The sequence below is a fragment of the Nicotiana sylvestris genome, chromosome 1, assembly GCF_000393655.2.
Source record: "Nicotiana sylvestris chromosome 1, ASM39365v2, whole genome shotgun sequence".
In the NCBI taxonomy this organism is placed as follows: Eukaryota; Viridiplantae; Streptophyta; class Magnoliopsida; order Solanales; family Solanaceae; genus Nicotiana; species Nicotiana sylvestris.
The window spans coordinates 162,060,578-162,086,301 of NC_091057.1; the positions used below are offsets into that span (position 1 = coordinate 162,060,578).

General features: G+C 39.8%; 1 long non-coding RNA gene across 1 annotated transcript in view; it reads right to left on the reverse strand.

Annotated features, from left to right (window-relative positions):
* Positions 1-1,150: 1,150 nt before the first annotated feature.
* The window catches only part of LOC138880512 (uncharacterized), a 30,574-nt gene continuing 6,000 nt past the window's right edge, over positions 1,151-25,724 (reverse strand). Inside the window, exons 2-3 of the long non-coding RNA XR_011403232.1 lie at positions 23,525-23,670; positions 1,151-1,215 (exon numbers count right to left, since the gene is read on the reverse strand). This is a non-coding gene — a long non-coding RNA (uncharacterized lncRNA). The remainder of the gene's footprint in view (positions 1,216-23,524; positions 23,671-25,724) is intronic.

Below are 25,724 nucleotides of genomic sequence, written 5' to 3' on the forward strand. Positions count from 1 at the left end.
AATCATTACCTTTAATATGAGAAATTAATAAATCAAAGCATAGTAGAAATTCCTTTTTAAGTAAAGTACAACCTCAAACGGTTTAAGGAAATATTAGTTGAGAAATCAATTGAGTTAAAAATGTAACAATTCTTGAAATTTGAAGTATTGGACATATTTAAAAAAAATAAGGCGAGGTATTGTAAATACTATGGATTCCAACACAAAGGATCACAACAGTAAAGGGATCTAAATAGTTAATACACTTGAATTGTTAATAACAAGTAAACACAACAAACAGAAAGTGCACGGCATCACCCTTCGTGCTTTAACACTCTCTCACCAAAACAATACACGGCATCACCCTTCGTGCTTTAACACTCTCTCACCAAAACAATACATGGCATCACCCTTCGTGCTTTACACTCTTCCTCACCCAAGCAACAAACACAAGGCAAATAGGGTAAGGGAATCTATAACATCGAAATAAAATCAAGTAATAACGGAAAATCAGTAAATAAACATACATGACAACATAACTCAGTTAGAATCAGGAAAAATCAAGTACAAGTGCACGGCATCACCCTTCGTGCTTTTACTCTCGTCCTCACCATAAGAATCAATATAAACTGCACGGCATCACCCTTCGTGCTTTACACTCTTCCTCACCATAAAATCAATATAATCGGTACGGAATTGTACATCGTGCGGCACGGCTTCACCCTTCGTGCTTTACACTCTTCCTCACAAAATCATACACGGCATCACCCTTCGTGCTTTAACACTCTTCCTCACCCAAACAACAATAACAAGAAATAAGGGCAAGAAAATAAATGAAATCACAATAAAATCTCGGTAAGGGAACAATAGTACAACAATCAAATCCCGGCAAGGGAAACAACATCAAAACAATAACATCCCGGCAAGGGAAACAACATCAAAACAATAATACTTCCACAAGTCATATTCCTCAATAGAAATTATCATATAGAGCATATACACTACGAAACGGAGTCAGATTAATCAAAGTATAAGACTCATGGGCTTGCTAGACACTAATGTATAGATACTCGTCACCATGTCTATACGTCGTACTCTACAATTAACATGTAGCAATTAAGACACAACTCCTAATCCCTCAAGCTAAGGTTAGACCAAACACTTACCTCGCTTTGCAACCAATTCAAAATTCCAACAAGCCTTTGCCTCGCGAATTCGTGCCCGAAATTCTCAAATCTAGTCATAAACAATTCGATTCAGTCAATAAAAATTATAGGAATTAATTCCATATGAAATTCTACATTTTCCATTAAAAATCCGAAATTGCACTAAAAATTTGCCCGTGGGGCCCACGTCTCGGAACCCGACAAAAGTTACGGAATATGAAACCTCATCCAACCACGAGTCTTGTGAGCACGTGATTTTTGCCCTACAAGAATTACTCCCACAAAAATTCAAAATAAAATAGTTGTGTTGCTTGTGATTTAGTTGTATTTGTCTGTGCATATTTATTCTATTTTTACTACTGAAAAATACAAAAATACATGTGTTGCATTTGCATTTACAATTTAGGATTAATTAACCACTGATTTGTTTTACGAAAATGAAAATCATAAAAATAATGTACTTTGCATTTTTTAGCATTTAATGTTGAATTGTGTGATTTTATTGTTAATTGGCATTTAATTATATGTGATAAATGTTATTAGAAGATAATTAGTATTTTTAATAAGTTAACTTGGTTTATAATTTTAGAAAATAATTTAGAAAGCAAAATGAATGAAAAGAACAAAAACTAGGAAGGAAAATCGGATTGGGCTCAAATCCCAAGCCCAATGGCATGTCCCAAACCTGATCCAGGCAGCTCCTCTCACAGGATGGTGAAAAGACGTAGTATAGGGACCAAACTACGTCGTTTCAATGGCAAAAATCTCAGCCATTAGACCAAGCCACATCTAACGGTCACAGATCAATACCCGTATCCAATAACCGAACCCGACCCATTTACCCCGAACCAAACTCGCCTCAGTACTTAACCAAAACGACCCCGTTTGACCCCCTAACCTAATCTGGACTGTCGATCTTCACTGATCCAACGGATCACATTAATCCCCTCAATCTAATATACCAAAATACCCCAGACCTATTACCCCCTCTCATTTCCAAACACCCCCCCTCTGTTCAGTCGTCTCCTTCAGAGAGACCAAACGACCAAAAACCCTAATAGCCGCCACCATACTCCATCGCCTGAAACCCGGCGGACAGTGCTCCAATGACCCCCAATTTCACACCATAGCTTCCCCTCATCCTCCCCACCCCAATCCCTCAAACCACTACCTTCGAATCATCCCCGATCTTCTCGAATCTTCAATCAAAGAATCAACCAAAAACCTCACCTTCTTCGATGACCGCCAAAATCACACCCCACAACCACCTTGACCTCCTCATAAACCATCCATCATTGTTTTCCCTCGAATATTACTATGTTCTTTCGAATCTCAAATCTGAGTCTGAGCCTTAAAGTTTCAAAATCGGTTCTCGATGAGTTGTTAGCATACGTCGACTCAGGACTGTGTTCCTGTAACAAGAAGATTTGACTCACTGCAGGAACTAATGCTGGTCATTTGTTCTTAACAAGAACAAATGATTAGCCTCAGTTCCCTGCGAGTTAAGACGCCAAGTGAGTTCAAAGTTGAATCAGTGAGCCCATGTGGCACTTTCTTCCTGTTTTACTCGTTTCACCTCTGCTTCTCCCTCTTTTCTTCTGCATGTATTTGATTGGTTCATTTTTCTGGTTAAAATTGCAATTTACTTCGAACCACATTTCTTTGCTTTAGATTAGCTTAGTCGTTCGTATTTTTGTTAATTTTAGTTTTCCTGTCCAATTTAGTTGTTTCTGTTAGTTCTTATTTTCTGATTTTGGATATGTTAATCAACCCATGTATTTAATTGCTGATGTTCGCACCTGCCATATGAATCATTAGATTTCTAGTTTTTCATTTTCACGGTTTATATAAATCAGTTAACTTGTGTTTTAATCAGCATGTTCGTGTCTCGTGGTGTTTTGATTCCTCGTTTGAAATAATTATATTAATTGTTTCGGAAGTCGAATAGCAAATAGGTTTGCTTATTGAATGTTTCTTGCTAATGTCATGACAAGTATGTTTTAAAGAATCGTTTGATTCAAAGCTTTATGGGGCTTTAGGGGTTTTTAATTAAGAATTGAAAAGGCAGTAGAGCTGACACCCTGTCTAGCACCTTTAGAGAGTGGAAATTAGAGAATAACATGAGATTTTGATTAAAAACTGAAAAGGAAATACAACTGAACCATGCCTAGTGCCTTTAAGGGTGGAAAATCAGAATAACATGAGGATAATGATAAAAATTGAGGGATACATGTGCAAGAGTAGGTACAACTTGGAAAGGTGAAGGATAGATCTAAAAGGGATTAAAATATACTTCAAAAGAGGATCCGCAACAGGATAAATAGGACTTTAAGGAGAGAATTTAAAGAGGGGGGAGAAAAACAACATTTGGGAGCTTTGAAAGTGATCAGTTTCTTTTAAAGAGTGTTGGAGAGTTTAAGAACAGAAATCAAAAGAAAGATACTGTTTCATGGCATCCATAGATGTAATTCGAATTTTGGACAGTGATTCTCATTCCTTTTGATTGCTTAAGTGGTTCAGTGGTCTACTGGTTCAGTTTTGGGTTTAATACAAGCTTGGTTGAGTCTGTTTGTCTTGGTATTTGTTGTTGCTGTTAGTTTACAACCTTTCTGGGTTTTTTTGGAGTATTGATTGAGTTGCTACTACTGGTGTATTGCTGTTGTATTGACTGCTGCTAGCCTGCTGCTGACTATTCTTTCTCCTCTTCCTGTGTTGCATTTCTCCAGGTATACATTTGAACATGTTTTGATGTAGTTTCTTCAGTGGAATGGAAAGGCAATTGTTGTTTGACATCCATTAAAGCTTTACTGTTTTTTTAGTTTATTATGATACAGTTAGCTTTAAGATTTGTATGATAAATTTGTGCATTAATGCGCCTGTAAGGGACTAGTTGGATTATTAACATGCTATGTACTGTTTTATAACTTGTGGACAATAGGCATATGTATAATTAAGATTGTTGTTTAACCGATTTGAGTTGTTTTGAATTGTGATGGACTGTTAACTCTAATATGTAGCTCATTTCTGTTGAAATCAAGTCCATAGTGTCAAATAGTTTCATTGTTCGGGTTAATTGCTCGCCACACTAAAAATCAAAGGCAAATCACAGCAAATAGGTGCATATTCACGTTAGCCCAGGTCACGTATGTTTAGTTTCGAATTTGAAATTATCCATGACTCCATGTGTGATTTAAATCATTATTGGATAAGTGATTCGTTAGAGTAAGTTATAGGTAATACCATTTCTACTCTAATAGGGATGAGCAAACAATTGTGAGTTATGTGCTAAACAAAAATGAGAATTGAGTTGTGTGTTAAAATCAGTGCTACAATAGCTTAAAATGATGTCAAGCTCGAGTGCAAAAATTAGAAATTATGAGTTTGATGCAAGTATGATTAATTCTGCAAATTAGCTCCCCCCTACAACCATTGATCAAGTTGGATTGTCATGATCCCTGAAGCCTAAATAATTCCTGCCCTAGCTATGGAAGTTTCATTGATAGGATACTAGGTGTATGAGCCGTTGTGGGCTCAGGTGGCCTATTTTCTGTGAAATGAAACTATAGTCGTGTACTGGAAATGTCCCGCTCTCTTCGTTCAACTCTGGGGCTTAACTGTTTGAAATCGAGTTATGTAATTTCGGATCTTTCACGCACATTAATTAACTAGGACTGCTTTCATTTTAGAGACGAATTAAATAGAAAATTATAGATTGTTTTAGGATGGACCTTTAAAATAATAAAATAAGGCGAGCCTCGCCTAAATGCATAAATTGTGGGGCCCTTGATAGATGTATATATTTAAATCCTTAGATTTCAGGAACGGATCGTTTAGTGAATTTCACGGTCTTACCCAAAATAATAACGCGTTAGTCTCTTTAGGTGCGTATTTTAATAACGTTACCTCCCTAAACTCGGGTGCACATTTATGTGACCCAAATCAAAATCTCAACAAAGTCGGAATGTGTCAAAAACGACGGGTGCATTTATGTGGCGCAGTTCGAGACGCATTTTCATGACATTGCAATTCTCTTTTAAAATAAAAATGAATAAAAGCGGTTAAGGTTAAAATTTGCACGTAGATTCATAATTGTTAAAATCAGATAATTTAAGCCAAATATAACAGTTGAGCGACCGTGCTAGAGCCACGGAACTCGGGAATGCCTAACACCTTCTCCCGGGTTAACAGAATTCCTTACTCATATTTCGGGTTCGTGGACTGTAATACAGAGTCAATCTTTTCCTCGATTCGGGATTCAACCGATGACTTGGGACACCATAAATCTCCCAAGTGGCGACTCTAAATTAAATAAATAAATCCCATTTCGATTGTCCTTTAATTTGAAAAACTCCCCTACGCCCCTGCGGGCGTAGGTGAAAAAGGAGGTGTGACAGCTCTGGCGACTCTGCTGGGGATAGGACAAACCCAGAACTTCTGGTTCAGGGTTCGAGAATTCGAGCTTGGAATAATTGTTATAATTGGCTTTGTCTATTAAATGTTAAATGCTAAATGCTGCTTTTACCGCTTTGATATTATCTAAACTGTATATAAACTGCTACGAAACCCTTCTCTTCTCACCTTCGGGGATGTGCTCGCTGGTCGAGACTCCCTATTCTGTTAGTGTCATACCTTGAAATAAAAAAGAGGCTCGGACAAGTTACTAAGCCGGATGGCCTTTTGGTTCCCGGTACGTAGCCCCCTCCTCGACTCGAGTTGTCCGCTCGGGTACACAGTCTAGAACAAATACCCAGGTTATAAACCTAGAATAACTCAGCTTCATACCAGATCCCTAGTAGGAACGTTTGTTTGCATCATGTGCATTTGACTTTGGAGGCTCAACACAAGGGTTGGGTCTGTCTAGGACAGGTGTACCGAAAATGGCAAAAGACCATCCTGATGCATCTTACTTGCTACTTGTGCATTTGTTTGCTTCGGACTTCCATGTTGACCGGTTATTGAATATTTTGAGGAAAGAGAGGTAGAGGTACGAGGGTTAAAGAGAGTTAATCGCCTGTTTTGAAAAAAAACAATGTCCAAATAGTGTCGAAACTCTGTTGAATTTTTGAGAAAATGAAAAAAAAAATAGTTTTATTTGCCAATGAAAAGAGTCTTGTTTTCAAAAGAAGTTTGTTTTATCGGCCCAAACTACGCCAGTTTGATTCTCACAGGGTGTGAGATACGTAGGCAACCCCCATCGGGTCCAACTTCACTTTTGCGAAATTAGCCAAGAGAACAAAATTTTATTTGAAAATAATTAGGGTGATGCCATTTTTGCTAGAAGTAGCCGAATGTCCCTAAAAGGGCGCCGGAAGGCTATTTTTGCAAGAACAGACGCCTGTGGTCATTTTTTAGGCTTTCACCGGCTACCCGACACAACCTTAAAATCTTCGACCCTGAGGTGCTGAAAGGCCGTATTGGCAAAATCAGGTTTTATTTTAAATGAAAAAAAAAAGTGTCCTTGTTATCTTTGAGTCAATTGAATCGTGATTTTTTCTTAACCACCCTAATAAATGTGCAGAATAAGCACAAGTCAGAATTTACATGTAACAATTGTGAACAAGATCCCTTTGGAGTTGCACATGTGGTGGGATGACTTGGGCGAATCAGGACGCGACACAGTCAATCTATACCTAGGAGGCCTCACTAGGTTGCTGAAGATCAATCCTAGGGGGGATGTCATAAAGGCCTTGGTCGCATTCTGGGACCCGGCTCACAACGTATTTCACTTCTCGGATTTTGAACTTACCCTAACATTGGAAGAAATAGCTGGATACATCGGGAGTCCAAAAGTTCCTCTGAGACACCAGTACCTGATTACTCTGAGGGCCGTAGCCGTACACAGGTTCCTAGACTCTTTGAAAATAAGCAGAGGGGTCCACAATCCAGACTTAACAGCTGGTTTTTGTACTTTGCGGTTTATATATAACAGATATGGCCACATAGGGGGGTTCAACAAACCGGAAAACAAAAGTAGCAAGGGAAACTGCCTTAAGTGGGAAGAACATAGGTGTTTTGCATTCATGGTAGCCTTTTTGGGACTCCTGGTATTTCCTAGAAAAGATGGGAACGTTGACATACGAGTATCTGGGGTTGTCAGCACTTTACTTACTCAGGCCAACAGCACTCTCGCACCCATGATAGTAGCTGAAATCTTCCACGCTCTCACAGCCTGCAAAGCCAGGGAAACTTTTTTGAGAGGTGCAATGCGTTGCTGCAGATGTGGATGATCGAGCACCTATGTCGTCGTCCTCAATTTATGAGTTATGAGTCGACGAAGAAAACATGCATAGAATAATTTCCTACGAGGGTCGACGGAATCAGCTTACCAGAAGGGACAACAGAGTGGACAGCGCACTTTCGTTCTGTCACTGCAAGCCAAATATAATGGACATTTGGATGGTTGCCTGTGGATGAAATCATATATATGCCAGCCCCTGGACCCCATTTCCTTTAGATGGGACTTAGGAGTATTTAGCCCTATGCCCCGTATCGAGTATTGAGACAATTGGGGAGATGCCAAATAGTTCCGAAAGATGAAGATCTTAGTGGCCAAGTAGTCGAGATCGGGCCCAACGGACAGTTTCTTGAAGCAGCAGTCCGACAAATTTGGAGCGAGTGTCAATACTTAACAGCAAATACATGTGTGTGTGATCGGTCCAAGGGTGAAGTTTCGCCGGGATACCTTGCTTGGTTTAGGAAAGAAATCGAGTTTGGGAGACCGGCCAAAAGACCCCATAGGATTTGAAAATAGTCTGCAAGTTGACGCCGATCAAGGAGAAAAGAACAAATTGGCCCAAGAAAATGAGGCGCTGAAAGCCCAAATCCGACAAATGAGGATAGATGCTGACAACCAACAAATGAGTCGATCGGATGAGCGGTTAATAAAAGGGTTGAAAAAAGAAATCAGTGAGTGTCGGAATGATTTGAAGCAATCTGAGGGTACCATAGCATCACTCCAGGCACAATGGGCAAAAAGAACAAAGGAGCGCACACAGTACTTACAGTAGTCAAGGAAAGATTATGAAAAAACCATTGTCAGTCTAAAAAGGAAGGTGACCACCCTAGAGAGCAAGGCGGCTAAACAAGACAAGGCTTTTGAAACTGAAAGTAAACACTGCTATAATCTAATGGCCTCGATGGAAGATGAAATACAGCAGTTACAGAAACAACATCTGCATGATTCTCGGATTTTGAAGGCTAGAGGGGATCAGATAGAACGCCTAATCCTAGAGAAAGACCGAACCAGGAACAAGATTCTGACTATTGCTCATGCTATTACCGGGAAATGTCGGGTCTGTGAAAACATGACCCGTACTACTTTCTTCTCGGCGGTTATGATATTTGTGAAGCAAATCATGTATGAATTGGAACAACTAGAAAAGGACCTTACCCCTAAACCCGCGGCGAGGCCGAATGACGCCCCGCGGGCACCCAAATTTAAAACTTTAATGTGTTCGTAGTTCGAATCTGCATTTTCTTTTTCTTGGAGTCTGTCTTTCTTTCGCATCAAAGTCTGTCAGTAGTTATTGAGTTCGTACTTGGTTTGGTTTCGAGTCTGTTATTTTCCTTTCCAAAAGCGTCTGGTTTGTAATAGAATGTTTATTAATGAAAAATCGAAAATTTCCAAAAAATTATCTCTTTGCTTTTCGCACTTATAGGCAGAACTACACACGGTCTGATTCATGTGGGGACATGATATGTAGGCAATCTCTATAGGATTCGACCACCACTAAAAAAGAAAAAAGGGGAAAATGAAAATAAATAAAGAAGGATAGAATAAAGGAAGCTAAAAAAAGGGGGCACAATTATGAGAGGCCGGAATAACGCACGCAACCGAAGCAAATGCATGATAGAAATGGTTAATTGCCTAGGTGCATTGCATCCCAACGTATAATTGCATATGTGTTAAACTCTAAAAACTAACAAGTTTGTTGATTTCCAGAGAATTCAAGCAGTTAGTTTATTTAGAGGATACTGGCACATTACCATTACCAAACCAGATCAAAGGGACCAATACCGAAAATCATGTCTAGCCCAGATGTCGACACTAGTGTTGAGGTAGAGGAGTTGGACGTCTATAAAATGAAAGAGAAGATGCTCAAGCTTAAGCAACAGATGGCCAAAATGTATCAGGCCTGGTCCAAAGGGCAATCACCGCCAGCTTACCCATCCAACCCGGCTTTTACCCCACCATTAGCTCAGTCTCAGGATCATCCTGCCACTGATCCAGGCTTTCCCATTTATCAACACTACCATGGTACCACTTATCATACGCCACAAGCTCCACCACCAAAATCAATTCCATACCCTCCTCCGCCAATCACCCCTGTCTTTGTGGCATCTCCACCAACTGCACTCTTTAAATCCTCGAGTGAACCTGTGTTCCAAGCTCAAGACAACCAGTATTATCCCCCGGAGCTCACCTTCAAAGCTCCTGAAGCCTATCAACGTGATCCATATTCTGACCTAGCGGAGAAAGCAGAAAAACCGGCCAGAAATCTTGAACAAGAAGAGATGTTCAGAAAAATGAAAAGCATAGAACAATCCTTCAGGGATATGAGAGGGTTAGGAGGTCAGGTGAGTGTAACCTACAAAGACCTGTGTTTGTTCCCAAATGTACAACTACCGGCAGGGTTCAAAATGCCCAAATTCGACTTGTACAACAGACACGGTGATCTGGTGGCTCATTTGAGAGGTTTTTGCAGTAAGATGAGGGGAGCCAGAGGAAAGGATGAATTGCTAATGGCTTACTTCAGTCAGAGTTTGAGTGGAGCAGTTGAAGTGGTACACCCGCCAAGATCACGGGAGATGATATACATGGGATGATCTGGCACAAGCATTCGCTTGTCACTTTCAGTATAATCTTGAGATTATTCCAGACTGACTATCTTTGACTAAACTAGAGAAGAAGCACAGTGAAAGCTTTAGAGAATATGGTTTCCGGTGGAGGGAGCAAGCAGTAAGGGTAGATCCCCCAATGAAAGAGAGCGAGATGGTTGATTACTTTTTGCAGGCTTTGGAGCCGACCTACTTTGGTCATCTTGTGTCCGCAATTGGCAAATCTTTTAATGAGGTTGTAAAAATGGGAGGCATGGTCGAGGAGGGGCTTAAGTCCAACAAGATCATGAGTTATTCAGCGATCAAGGCAACCACCCAGGCCATTCAAAGTGGCACTGGGTGTGTGCTCGGGAAAAAGAAGAAAGAAGATGTCACGACTGTTGAGTCCGGAGCCTGGTTCGAATCTAGAGGCCCGTTACCCTACTATAGCCAATCCCGACCCTACCACCAAAATTACCCCCACACTTTATATAGCCCTCCACAACATTACTACCCACCGCCAGATCCCCATTTTTCCGTCCATCATGCACAAACCTATACCCAAACTCCGGCACACTCGCCATGGCGTGCGCCGGCTCCACAAAATCCATACCCAGCTCCACAAAACACATATCCACACCCAAGGGCCTACAGAAATCCCCCCCGGGATGGGTTTTCGACCAAACTCATCCCTTAAGAATGAGAGGTCACAGAAGCAAAAGACTTTCACTCCACTGGGGGAATCATATACCAGTCTTTTCCACATATTGAGGCAGTTGGGCATGTTGAATCCAATTGAGCCTAAAATTCCAAACCCTCCCCCTAGAAATCTTGACCACTCGGTGAGTTGTGAGTACTGTTCAGGGGCCCCAGGGCATGATACAGAGAAATGTTGGAAGCTGAAAACAGCTGTGCAAGAGCTTATCGATACTCATCGGATCGAGGTTCAAGCCCTAGAAACACCAAATATTAATCATAATCCACTGCCAGTTCACCATGAGACACACATGATTGAGTTGATACACAAAGAGGGGGAGCCCAGGAAGCCCTCACAGACGGTAATGATGATCCGTTCCAGCAAAATCAGCTCAAAGGAAAAAGTAACCAATGGGAAATCAGTGGTCCAGTTAAGAGGGGTAGATGATAAGCCAGCTATGGTAGCCGAGGGAGGGTCGTTGAGCCTTGTTGCAGTGAAACTCGAGCAAGCTAAAGTGGTAGTGTCAAGGGTTGCAAGTAAACTTGTTGTGGTCGTGAAGGGTGCTCGCACAGAGCCTGTTATTATAAGACTGGTAACTCAGCTTCTAGTGATCAACAACAAGGTTGTTCCTTGGAATTATGAACGGGTGACGGTGGTTTACAAAGGGAAAGAAGTCATAGGAGAAGTGTGTGAAGCCCAAGGTCTAACTCGTTCGGGGAGGTGTTTTTCTCCCGCAGAGTTAAGAAGGGCCAATCCAGTAGCGACAAAGAATCCAGTCACCAAGGAAGAGGTGGAAGAATTTTTAAAGAAAATGAAGGCGCAAGATTACTCCATTATAGAGCAGTTGAAGAAGACCCCGGCACAGATCTCATTGTTATCCTTGTTGATCTATTCAGATGAGCACCGCCGGGTATTGATGAAAATTCTGAACGAAGCCCATGTTCCGGATAAGATCTCTGTGAACCATCTGGAGAAAATAGCAAACAAGATTTTCGAGGTCAACAGGGTCACTTTTTCAGACGATGAGTTGCCCGTGGAGGGTACAGAACATAATAGAGCCCTCTATTTGACCGTGAAGTGTGAAGACTCGGTAGTTACTCGAGTACTGATTGATAATGGCTCCAGTGCCAATATTTGTCCTTTGACCACGTTGAACAAACTGAAGGTCGATGGTGACAGAATTCACAAGAACAGCATCTATGTTCGAGGGTTTGATGGAGGCAGTACAGACACAGTGGGTGATATCGTACTTGAATTAACAATTGGTCTGGTCGAGTTCACCAAGGAGTTTCAAATGTTGGACGTGGCAGTGTCATATAATCTTCTATTGGGGTGACCCTGGATCCACGTCGCCAAAGCAGTGCCTTCTATATTACATCAGATGGTCAAATTCGAGTGGGATAGGCAAGAGATCGTAGTACATGGAGAAGACAACGCAAGCGCCGTAAGTGATGCCATTGTACCCTTCATAGAGACTGACGATGACAAGGGGTCCTGGGTTTACCAGGTCTTCGATACGGTTTCAGTGGACAAAGTTTCCGAGGGTGAACGTATCCCACTTCCCAAAATAGCAGCTGCAACTGTCATGGTAGCCTCGGAGATGTTGAAACACGAGTTTGTGCCAGGCAAAGGTTTAGGGGCTAATCTTCAGGGTGTTGTTCAATCGGTTTCTTTGCCCAAAAATCTAGATACCTTTGGTCTGGGGTTCAAGCCTACAGTGGCGGATGTGAGGCGGGACCGCAAGCTGAAGAAAAAAGTCTGGGTCCTTCCCAAGCCAATCCCGCGCCTGTCCAGATCTTTTGTCATGCCGAGCATTAAAAAGCAATTGTTGTCCAAGGTTACGGGGCCATTGATTGGTGCAGATGGAGACTTAAATGAAGGCTTTGAAAGGTTATTCACCGAAATCAACATGGTAGAAGTTGGGGAAGGGTCCAGCAAGGCGGATGTGCAGTTTGTGGGGCCAAAGGCAAAAATCAATAATTGGATGGCTACTCCTTTTCCCATTCGGAGGGAGTCTTGGTAGTTGGCTCTGATTTTCCTTCCTATTTTCTGGATTATTCCAGGGTTGTAATCCAGATTTCTTTTTATTTTTATTGGGTTCATCAAAGTGTGAAACCTTGTTATCCCGTAATTCAATTCAATAAAAAAAAGTTTCTTCTTCATTCCTTATTTTATTTTAATTTTGTTTTCTTCTTTTCTTTTTTTGTACAGTTCTCTTTATACTGGTCTTAATGATATGGCGTGCATAAGGAATCCTCAGCCCAGTCTTAAAAATCAATCTGATTCTGAAATGATAGTTCAAGAAGTAGATTGTGATTACGAATCAGAATATGATGATGAGGATGAAGCCTTCGAAGAAATTAGTAAGGAGTTAATTCACTTCGAAGAAAAACCCAAACCCAATTTGAATGACATAGAAGCCGTCAATTTAGGGGACACAGACAACGTCCGAGAGACTAAAATAAGTGTCCACCTCGAGCAAAAAATCCGGGAGGAGTTAATCAAAGCATTCATCGAGTACAGATATGTTTTTGTGTGGTCATATGACGTCATACCGGGTTTGAGCACTGATTTAGTGGTCGACAAATTGCCCACTGATCTAGCGTTCCCACCCGTCAAGCAAAAGTTGAGGAAATTCAAGACTGATATGAGTGTGAAGATTAAAGAAGAAGTTACCAAGCAGTTGGGTGCAAAGGTTATTCGGGTCACTCGATATCCTGTCTGGTTGGCTAATGTCGTGCCTGTACCGAAGAAGGACGGCAAGATCAGAGTATGCGTCGATTACCGCAATCTCAACAAAGCAAGTCCGAAATATAACTTCCCACTACCGAATATCCATATTTTGATCGATAATTGTGCCAAGTGCGAGATTGGATCTTTTGTGGATTGTTATGCCGGGTATCATCAGATTCTAATAGATGAAGAAGATACAGAAAAGACGGCCTTCATCACGCCGTGGGGAACATATTGCTACCGGGTAATGCCATTTGGTTTGAAGAATGCTGGGGCAACTTATATGAGGTAAATGACTACTGTGTTTCATGATATGATACACAAAGAGATTGAGGTATACGTAGATGATGTGATCATAAAATCAAAGCATCAGGTCGACCACGTTGAAGATCTGAGGAAATTCTTCCAGAGGCTTCGCAGGTATAACCTCAAGCTTAACCCCGCCAAGTGTGCATTTGGCGTTCCATCCAGAAAACTGTTGGGATTCATAGTCAGCCGGCGAGGCATCGAGTTGGACCCATCAAAGATCAAATCCATACAATAGTTTCCACCTCCGAGGAACAAGACTGAAGTGATGAGTCTGTTAGGAAGGATGAACTACATCAGCAGGTTTATTGCTCAGCTCACGACAACTTGTGAGCCTATTTTCAAGTTCTTGAGGAAGGACGCTGCGATCAAGTGGACTGATGAGTGTTAAGAAACGTTTGATATGATAAAAGGTTACTTGACAAACCCACTTGTGTTGGTTCCGCCAGAACCAGGGAGACCTTTGATTCTTTACTTGACAGTCTTGGAAAATTCATTTGGTTGTGTACTGGGGCAGCATGACATCACCGGCAAGAAAGAAAAATCCATCTATTATCTTAGCAAGAAGTTCACGGCTTATGAGGTTAAGTACACTCACCTGGAAAGGACATGTTGTGCCCTAACTTGGGTAGCACAGAAGTTGAAACATTATTTGTCATCCTACACTACTTACCTCATTTCACTCTTGGATCCATTGAAGTATATCTTTCAAAAGCCTATGCTGACAAGAAGGCTTGCAAAATGGCAAATTTTGCTCACAGAGTTTGACATAACCTATGTGACTCGGACTGCGATGAAAGCCCAAGCATTGGCCGATTATTTGGCCGAGAACCCGGTCGATGAAAAGTATGAGCCACTGAGGACTAATTTTCCTAACGAGGAGGTGATGCATATTGATGAACTAGAACAGGCCGAAAAACCAAGCTGGAAACTTTTCTTTGATGGGCTGCTAACATGAAAGGAGTCGGAATAGGAGCTGTGCTTATTTCTGAAACAGGGCATCACTATCCTGTTATGGCTCAGCTTCGTTTTTATTATACCAACAATATGGCTGAGTACGAAGCATGTATTTTGGGTTTAAGGTTAGCTGCAGACATGGATGTCCAGGAAGTCTTGGTCTTGGGAGACTCGGACCTTCTGGTACATCAAATTCAAGGAGAATGGGAAATGCGAGATCTGAAGCTCATACCATACGGACAATGCTTGCATGATCTTTATCAACAGTTTAGATCAGTGGTGTTCATGCATATTCCAAGGGTCCACAATGAGGTCGCCGATGCTTTGGCTACCCTAGCATCAATGTTGCACCATCCAGACAAAGCTTATGTTGATCCTTTGCATATTCAAGTCCGAGATCAGCATGATTATTGTAACATGATTGAAGAAGAATTGGAAGGCAAACCATGGTTCCACGATATCAAGGGATACATCAGAATGGGGATATACCCAGTGCAAGCCACTGGGGATCAAAAGAGAACAATTCGACGGTTGGCAAGTGGATTTTTCTTGAGCGGAGGAGTTATGTATAAGAGAACACCAGACCTGGGATTGTTAAGATGCATAGATGCTAGACAGGATATGGTTGTCATGTCCAAAGTACATTCAGGAGTCTGCGGACCACATATGAGCGGATATGTGCTGGCGAAGAAAATTCTCCGAGCAGGTTATTATTGGCTCACCATGGAGCGAGATTGTATTAGTTTTGTGCGCAAATGTCATCAGTGTCAGATACACGGAGATTTAATTCATTCTCCGCCATCGAAATTACACACAATGTCAGCGCCATGGCCCTTCGTCACTTGGGGCATGGATATCATTGGACCAATTGAGCCAGCAGCATCCAACGGGCATAGGTTCATTCTGGTAGCCATTGATTATTTCACCAAATGGGTTGAGGCCAAAACTTTCAAGTTTGTGACCAAGAAAGCAGTGGTCGATTTTGTTCACTCAAATATCATCTGTCGATTTGGAATCCCGAAGGTGATCATCACAGATAACGGTGCTAATCTTAACAATAAATTGATGGAATAGGTATGCCAACAGTTTAAGATTACACACCGCAATTCTACCCCATATCGTCCCAAGGCGAATGAAGCAGTTGAGGTAGCCAACAAAAACATAAAGAAGATACTTCGGAAAATGGTAGAAGGTTCGAGGCAATGGCATGAAAAATTACCATTTGCATTCTTGGGTTATCGCACCATTGTCCGTACTTCAGTAGGTGCAACTCCTTATTTGTTGGTATATGGAACTGAAGCCGTAATACCTGCGGAAGTTGAAATCCTGTCCCTTCGGATTGTCGTTGAAGCTGAGATTGATGATGATGAGTGGGTCAAAACTCGTCTGGAGTAGTTGAACTTGATTGATGAAAAAAGATTGGCAGTTGTGTGTCATGGCCAGTTATATCAAAAGAGAATGGCAAGAGCATACAACAAAAAGGTGTGTCCCCGGAAGTTTGAAGTGGGCCAGCAAGTGCTGAAACGCATCCTTCCACATCAGGCTGAGGCAAAAGGCAAGTTCGCCCCGAATTGGCAAGGGCCATTCATTGTAACTAGAGTGTTGTCCAATGGTGCTTTATGTTTAACAGATATCGAAGGAAAATGCATCGACATGGCTATCAATTCTGACTCAGTTAATAGATATTATGTATGATTTCTTTTAAATTGTAATTGTTGTTTGTTTGCATTTGGCATGATATTGGAGAATGAAATGATGGAGACAATGTGTTCTTCCATCCAAACATTTCAACCTTTGCTTCCCCTTTTGAGCCTTATTTATTCTTTCATACCCCTCTTTTGGAATTAGTAATGAAAATGAAAAAGGGAGGAAAGAAAAATAATGATAATAAAGACAAAAGAAAAGTCACAAGAAAAACAAAGGAATTGGGAACTACGTTTGACCTGATTCCTCAAAAGGATACGTAGGCGCCTCACGGCTCGGTCATAGTGTAATAAGAATCAAAGATCCCCCAAGCAAGAAAAACTGGGGCAGAAGTTGTGTTTATAATTTTGGGGAAAGAAAGTTGATTCCAAGAGTTGTAATGTTTTACCCATCAAAATTATTTTAAATTTTTCTTTAGCCATACACCAGAAACCTATATTGATGTCTAAAAGACCTCCCGATCAGTATCCGAGAAGTGTCAAGTCGGGCAAATGGAATTCTGGAGTAACACTCTGGTCCCCAGCAGAAAAGAAATGAAATGAGAGAATCCCCAGCAGAAAGGAAATGAAATGAGAGAATCTTATCAGTAACACCCCAATCCTCAGCTGAAAAGAAATAAAATGAGAGAGTCTTATCGGTGAAAACCTTCACAGGTACCATAAGGCGATGGAAGTTGAGAGAAATAAAATGAGAGAGTCTTATCGGTGAAAACCTTCGCAGGCACCATAGGGCGACGGGAGTTGAGAGAAACGAGAGAGTCTTATTAGTGAAAACCCCTCGAAGGGCACTATAAAGCGACAAGGAATTGAAAGTGGGCAAACAAGGTAAGGTTGACAGAAATGATCCGTCGAGGCATCAAGCAGAATAAAGATGTTGATTCGGCAAAAGAGTTGGGTGGCGGGACCTTTTGAAATACAAAGTAAGGTCATCAGAAAGATTGAGTGATATAATAGACTGGGTTGATTAAACCGAAATGCACGACATGATCATTGAGATTGGTTATACCATTCAGATAAGTCCTTTTCCTTTTTCTCTTCAAATAATTCTTTAGGAAGATTTTTCTTTTTATCTTTTGAAGTCATCATCTTTCATTTCTTTTGGTTAAAGATTTTTTATAGTAGTTTGTTTTTAAGAAGGATTTTCAAAGACAACTACCAGTCGCCAACATGGGACAAGGCAAATGGGGATAAAACAGGTCGAAGATAATGTGACGGGACAAGAAAGACGTCATTATAAGACCAAATGATGGATTGCTCTAAGATGTCGTGGAAAGTATGGAGTAAAAGTGGAAAACAACGGTTGAGAAGTTGGCAACTAACAGAAGCATCAAGAAGGTTGAAAGTTATCAGCCAAGTTTCAAGATGGTCGAACAACGCAGAGCATGGGAAAAAGAAAATGGGAAAACCATCCCCAGCAGGAACGTCCCCCGTATTTTAAACTAACAAATTTTCTTTGATTTGAAGAAGGGACAGGAAATGTTATTGATGACGGGAAGACATGCCACAAGAAATATTGTCAAACTGGGGCAGAAAATTTTCTCTCATTTCGAAAATTTTCTGGAAGTCTAAACACAAGTTTTGAGGGAAGCGGTATCCCCGGAAGTTTTTGGGAGAAGGCAAAACAAGTGTAAAGAAAGCAATTTCAGGAGGAAGATAACACAAGTCGTAAGGGAAGTAGTTTCAGAGGAAGGAAAACACTAGCTTTAAGGGAAGTAATCTTTGAAGGAGGAGAATAACATATTCTTGAAACACCGGTGTTATCCCCAGCAGTTTTCAGAGGAATGAAACACCAGTTTTGAGGGAAGCAGTTCTGAAAGAAGATGATTCAAGTTAGAAGGAAAATGGTTCAAGAGGCAGGAAAGAACCACGGCGATAGAACGCATTTTAAGAAGTTGTTGAAATCAGGAGCCCGCCTGGAGAATAGAGGTGTTATATCTTTAAGTTGTAGTTAAGGTCAGGAGCCCGCCTGGAGAATGGAGGTGTTATATCTTTAAGTCGTAGTTGAAGTCAGGAGCCCGCCTGGAGAATGGGGGTGTTATATTTTATTGAAGTTAGGAGCGCGCCTGGAGAATGGAGGTATTATATATTTAAATGGTAGTTGAAGTCAGGAGCCCGCCTGGAGAATGGAGGTATTATATTTTAAGAAATAGTCGAAGTCAGGAGCCCGCCTGGAGAATGGAGGTATTATATTTTAAGGTTTATTGAAGTCAGGAGCCCGCCTGGAGAATGGAGGTATTATCTTGTTAAGTCATAGCAGAAGTCAGGATCCCGCCCGGAGAGCGGAAGGTTGCAACAAAGATCCCCAGCATAAATTAAAGTTCAGAAGTCGGAAGGAAGGCAACACTAGTCAGAAGAAGGCAGTTCAAGCTTCGAAGGAAAAATAATTCGAAGCTCACAAGAAGGAAATAAGCAGTTCAAATTCGGCAATCAAGAGAGAATATGAGTCAAGTCAGAAGCAAAGAAACATCAGAGGAAACCCAAGACAGCAAGACAGCAAGACAACAACAGTCACATGACCAAGTTTGAGAATAAATCTTTATAATTCATAGACCATAGCTTAGTATAACTTCTTTATTTTTATCAAGGTGTAACAAGGAGGTCAGTAAGTAGCGGCAACAGCAGTAACAGTAAATCCACAGCTCCAGGGTAGTCCCAGCTACAAAAACTTCCCAAACTACATTGACCTGATTCCCTTTTAGTCAGGGATATGTAGGAAACCTTCGAAGCTGAGGTTCGGTCAAATCTTTAAAAAATGCTTCACACGGAGTAGCCGAAAGGGCAAAAATCGCTCGTATCCGCTCACTTTATCTTTGCACAAAAACTCTTCATGTTTCCGGACAAAGAGGGGCAGTTGTGAGCACGTGATTTTTGCCCTACAAGAACTACTCCCACAAAAATTCAAAATAAAATAGTTGTGTGTTGCTTGTGATTTATTTGTATTTGTCTGTGTATGTTTATTCTATTTTTACTACTGAAAAATACAAAAATACATGTGTTGCATTTGCATTTACAATTTAGGATTAATAAACCAATGATTTGTTTTACGAAAATAAAAATCATAAAAAATAATGTACTTTGCATTTTTTAGCATTTAATGTTGAATTGTGTGATTTTATTGTTAATTGACATTTAATTATATGTGATAAATGTTATTAGAAGATAATTAGTATTTTTAATAAGTTAACTTGGTTTATAATTTTAGAAAATAATTTAGAAAGCAAATGAATGAAAAGAATAAAAACTAGGAAGGAAAATCGGATTAGGCTCAAATCCCTGGCCCAATGGCATGTCCCAAACCCGGTCCAAGCAGCTCCTCTCACAGGATGGTGAAACGACGTAGTATAGGGACCAAACTACGTCGTTTCAATGGCAAAATTCTCAACCATTCAACCAAGCCACATCCAACGGTCACAGATCAATCCCCGTATCCAAGAACCGAACCCGACCCGTTTACCCCGAACCAAACCCGCCTCAGTACTTAACTAAAACGAGCCCGTTTGACCCCCTAACCTAATCTGGACCGTCGATCTTCACTGATCCAACGGATCACATTAATCCCCTCAATCTAATATACCAAAATACCCCAGGCCCATTACCCCCTCTCATTTCCAAACACCCTCCCTGCTCAGTCGCCTCCTTCAGAGAGACCAAACGACCAAAAACCCTAATAGCCGCCACCATACTCCATCGCTTGAAACCCGGCGGACAGTGCTCCAATGACCCCCAATTTCACACCATAGCTTCCCTTCAGCCTCCCCACCCCAACCCCTCAAACCACTACCTTCGAATCATCCCCGATCTTCTCGAATCTTCAATCAAAGAATCAGCCAAAAACCTCAACTTCTTCGATGACCGCCAAAATCACACCCCACAACCACCTTGACCTCCTCATACACCATCCATCATTGTTTTCCCTTGAATATTACTATGTTCTTTCGAATCTCAAATCTGATTCTGAGCCTTAAAGTTTCAAAATTGGTTCTCGATGAGTTGTTGGCATACGTCGACTCAGGACTGTGTTCCCGTAACAAGAAGATTCGACTCACTGCAGGAACTGATGCTGGTCATTTGTTCTTAACAAGAACAAATGATTAGCCTCAGTTCTCTGCGAGTCAAGACGCCAAGTGAGTTCAAAGTTGAATCGGTGAGCCCCTGTGGCACTTTCTTCCTATTTTACTCGCTTCACCTCTGCTTCTCCCTCTTTTCTTCTGCATGTATTTGATTGGTTCATTTTTCTGGTTAAAATTGCAATTTACTTCGAACCACATTTATTTGCTTTAGATTAGCTTAGCCGTTCGTATTTTTGTTAATTTTAGTTTTCCTGTCCAATTTAGTTGTTTCTGTTAGTTCTTATTTTCTGATTTTGAATATGTTAATCAACCCCTGTATTTAATTGCTGATGTTTGCACCTGCCATATGAATCATTAGATTTCTAGTTTTTCATTTTCACGGTTTATACAAATCAGTTAACTTGTGTTTTAATCAGCATGTTCGTGTCTCGTGGTGTTCTGATTCCTCGTTTGAAATAATTATATTAATTGTTTCGGAAGTCGAATAGAAAATAGGTTTGTTTATTGAATGTTTCTTGCTAATGTCATGACAAGTATGTTTTAAAGAATCGTTTGATTCAAAGCTTTATGGGGCTTTAGGGGTTTTTAATTAAGAACTGAAAAGGCAGTGGAGCTGACACCCTGTCTAGCACCTTTAGAGAGTGGAAATCAGAGAATAACATGGGATTTTGATTAAAAAAATTGAAAAGGAAATACAACTGAACCATGCCTAGTGCCTTTAAGGGTGGAAAATCATAATAGCATGAGGATAATGATAAAAATTGAGGGATACATGTGCAAGAGTAGGTACAACTTGGAAAGGTGAAAGATAGATCTAAAAGGGATTAAAATATACTTCAAAAGAGGATCTGCAACAGGATAAATAGGACCTTAAGGAGAGAATTTAAAGAGGGGGGAGAAGAACAACATTTGGGAGCTTTGAAAGTGATCAGTTTCTTTTAAAGAGTGCTGGAGAGTTTAAGAACAGAAATCAAAAGAAAGATACTGTTTCATTGCATCCGTAGATGTAATTCGAATTCTGGACAGTGATTCTCATTCCTTTTGATTGCTTAAGTGGTTCAGTGGTTTACTGGTTCAGTTTTGGGTTTAATACAAGCTTGGTTGAGTCCGTTTGTCTTGGTATTTGCTGTTGCTGTTAGTTTACAACCTTTATGGTTTTTTTGGAGTATTGATTGAGTTGCTACTGCTGGTGTATTGCTGTTGTATTGACTGATGCTATCCTGTTGCTGACTATTCTTTCTCCTCTTCCTGTGTTGCATTTCTCCAGGTATACATTTGAACCTGTTTTGATGTAGTTTCTTCAGTGGAATGGAAAGGCAATTGCTGTTTGACATCCATTACAGCTTTACTGTTTTTTAGTTTATTATGATACAATTAGCTTTAAGATTTGTATGATAAATTTGTGCAATAATGTGCCTGTAAGGGACTAGTTGGATTATTAACATGCTATGTACTGTTTTATAACTTGTGGACAATAGGCATCTGTATAAATAAGATTGTTGTTTAACCGATTTGAGTTGTTTTGAATTGTGATGGACTGTTAACTCTAATATGTAGCTCATTTCTGTTGAAATCAAGTCCATAGTGTCAAATAGTTTCATTGTTCGGGTTAATTGCTCGCCACATTAAAAATCAAAGGCAAATCACAGCAAATAGGTGCATATTCACGTTAGCCCAGGTCACGTATGTTTAGTTTCGAATTTGAAATTATCCATGACTCCATGTGTGATTTAAATCATTATTGGATAAGTGATTCGTTAGAGTAAGTTATAGGTAATACCATTTCTACTCTAATAGGGATGAGCAAACAATTGTGAGTTATGTGCTAAACAAAAATGAGAATTGAGCTGTGTGTTAAAATCAGTGCTACAATAGCTTAAAAATGATGTCAAGCTCGAGTGCAAAAATTAGAAATTATGAGTTTGATGCAAGTATGATTAATTCTGCAAATTAGCTCCCCCTACAACCATTGATCAAGTTGGATTGTCATGATCCATGAGGCCTAAATAATTCCTGCCCTGGCTATGGAAGTTCCATTGATAGGATACTAGGTGTATGAGCCGTTGTGGCTCAGGTGGCCCATTTTCTGTGAAATGAAACTTTAGTCGTGTACTGGAAATGTCCCGCTCTCTTCGTTCAACTCTGGGGCTTAACTGTTTGAAATCGAGTTATGTAATTTCGGATCTTTCACACACATTAATTAACTAGGACTGCTTTCATTTTAGAGACGAATTAAATAGAAAATTATAGATTGTTTTAGGATGGACCTTTAAAATAATAAAATAAGGCGAGCCTCGCCTAAATGCATAAATTGCGGAGCCCTCAATAGATGTATATATTTAAATCCTTAGATTTCAGGAACGGGTCGTTTAGTGAATTTCACGGTCTTCCCCAAAATAATAATGCGTTAGTCTCTTTAGGCGCGTTTTAATAACGTTACCTCCCTAAACTCGGGTGCACATTTATGTGACCCAAATCCAAATCTCAACAAAGTCGGAATGTGTCAAAAACGACGGGTGCATTTATGTGGCGCAGTTCGAGACGCATTTTCATGACGTTGCAATTCTCTTTTAAAATAAAAATGAATAAAAGTGGTTAAGGTTAAAATTTGCACGTAGATTCATAATTGTTAAAATCAGATAATTTAAGCCAAATATAACAGTTGAGCGACCGTGCTAGAGTCACGGAACTCGGGAATGCCTAACACCTTCTCCCGGGTTAACAGAATTCCTTACTCAGATTTCGGGTTCGTGGACTGTAATACAGAGTCAATCTTTTCCTCGATTCGGGATTCAACCGGTGACTTGGGACACCATAAATCTCCCAAGTGGAGACTCTGAATTAAATAAATAAATCCCGTTTCGATTGTCCTTTAATTGGAAAAACTCCCCTACGCCCCTGCGGGCGCAAGTGAAAAAGGAGGTGTGACAAGTCTAACCATACCAAAATTACTAAATTTCGAAAACAATTCGACCATCAAATCCTCAAATCTATCCGAGAGAGTTTTCAAACTCTTCCAACTAAATTCATAGATTTAATACCAAAACTAGTAATAGATTCGGGTAATCTAACCAAAATTAAGTTAAGAACACTTACCCCCGTTGTTTTCTCTGAAAATTTCCCGAAAATCGCCTCTTCCCGAGCTCCAATTTGACAAAAATAAACATTCTGTCCAGAATTCGGGGTTACTGTTCACGCGTTTTTACTGTTCACGGGGTATTGTACACGGTACTGTTCATATGCTGTAAAAGAAAATTCAGCAACCTTTTTATATCCGTTAACCTTCCGAAATCCACCCGAGGGCCTCGGGACCTCAACAAAAATACACCAACAAGTCCTAAAACATAATACAGACTTAGTCGAAATCTCAAATCGCATCAAATAATGCTAAAATTGTGAATCACACCCCCATTCAAGCCTAATGAAACTAAGAACATCCAACTTCTATATTCGATGCAAAAACTTATCAAATCAAGTCCGATTGACTTCAAATTTTGTACAAGTCATAAATGACATAACAAAGCTATGAAAACTTTTTAGAACTTGATTTCGACCCCGATATCAAAAAGTCAACTCTCCGGTCAAACCTAAGAAATCTTTAACCTTAGATTTCTAGATTCCGTTAAATGGCGATAATTTAATCTAGAGACCTCCAAATTCGATTTCGGGCATATGACCAAGTCCCAAATCATGATACGGAACTACCGGAATGGTCAAAACTTTTATCCGGGTTTTCGTTTGCTCAAAATATTGACCGAAGTCAACTCAGTTGAGTTTTAAAGCTCTAGTTCACAATTTAATCAATTTTTCACATAAAAACCTTCCGAAAAATTATACAGACTGCGCACGCAAGTCGAAATACCGAGATGATTATTTAATTTAAAGATGACATTTTGAGTCATCACAAAAACTCATCTAGTTTATAATAAAATGAATAAAAGGAGAAAACCAATAGTAGGTAAAATCAATCAACCTTCCTCGAGGAACAAATGAGAAAAAAAAATTCTTAAGAGCCATTATCAACCAAACACGTATGTGCTACACTTTCAGTTGAATATCAAGAGCTACCACAACCTGATGGACATATTGGATTGTGGTTTTCGCACTAAATTGGCATCACAATGCTTGTGTTTATTTAGAACTTATTTTTGGTTAAGGAATTATTATACTGCTAAAATTAGAAAGAGAAAATTAGGGTCATGGAACATACCTCACGTCAATTCTATTCAAACTATTGTATAGAATCGCACACTATACAATAGTTTAAACGAATCATAAATGAATATTTGTAACAAAAATAGAAAGAACTATTCAAGTAAATACTGTCAGTAAACTGTATTTATAAAATAATTCTGTAGAAAATAAAATAACATAAACAGAAATATAAACGAAACAAAAATTAATCCGAGTTAACTGAATTCACAATGTTTCCTTAAGGAATTTAATCCCCTCCTAGTACCCAAGGTTATGGATTGTGTCCTCTCAGAATTGAACGAATTACACACTGGTATAGTGGTACTTCAAATCCCAGTATTTCAGCGAACACAAAGTTCGATAGCAAATCACACTTACTGTTGTTTTCTTTGAAGTTAAAACAATGCAGAAGAAGGGAGAGAAACTAAGAAAATCATATGAAAATTCTGAGAGAATGGACTTGTATTTATAGCCAAAGTTGGGCTAGAAACTGAAGAGGTGCAACTCTTCAGAATGGCTATTTATGCAAAACGGCCATAGCATAAATGGCATAACATAAATGACTAATTTATGCAACAATAAACCAGGAAACTGAAAAATGAAAAACTGATAACGGACCGTTGGATTTAATATTAATATTTATTTTAATATTAATATTATGTTATTAAAACGAATATTTAATAACATTTCTGTTAATATTTTACTATTAATAAATAAATTTGGTCCAAAAAATTAATCAATCAATTGACCGAAGTCAAAGCCGAGCGACGACGGCGCGGGGCTTGCCTCTTTTCAACTCTTTAAGATCTAAAAGAAGAGCAATTGCTTATATACCCATAAAAAACCTCTTCCTCTTTCAATATGGGACAATGTCCCTTTATCAAGGAGGGAATCTCAAATGAAACTCAAATATTTTATTTTTCCTCCATTTCTCAATCACCCTCTTTTAAGTATTAATATACTTAAAACCCCAACAAATACGACATAATACATGCTTACTTTAGGCAAAAAAATTCAGATTCACACTGAAATACTGAAGTAATCAACAAAAACGAAATAACAACCGCATGAAAAAGAAATTAAGGGGAAAAAATGAAAAGTT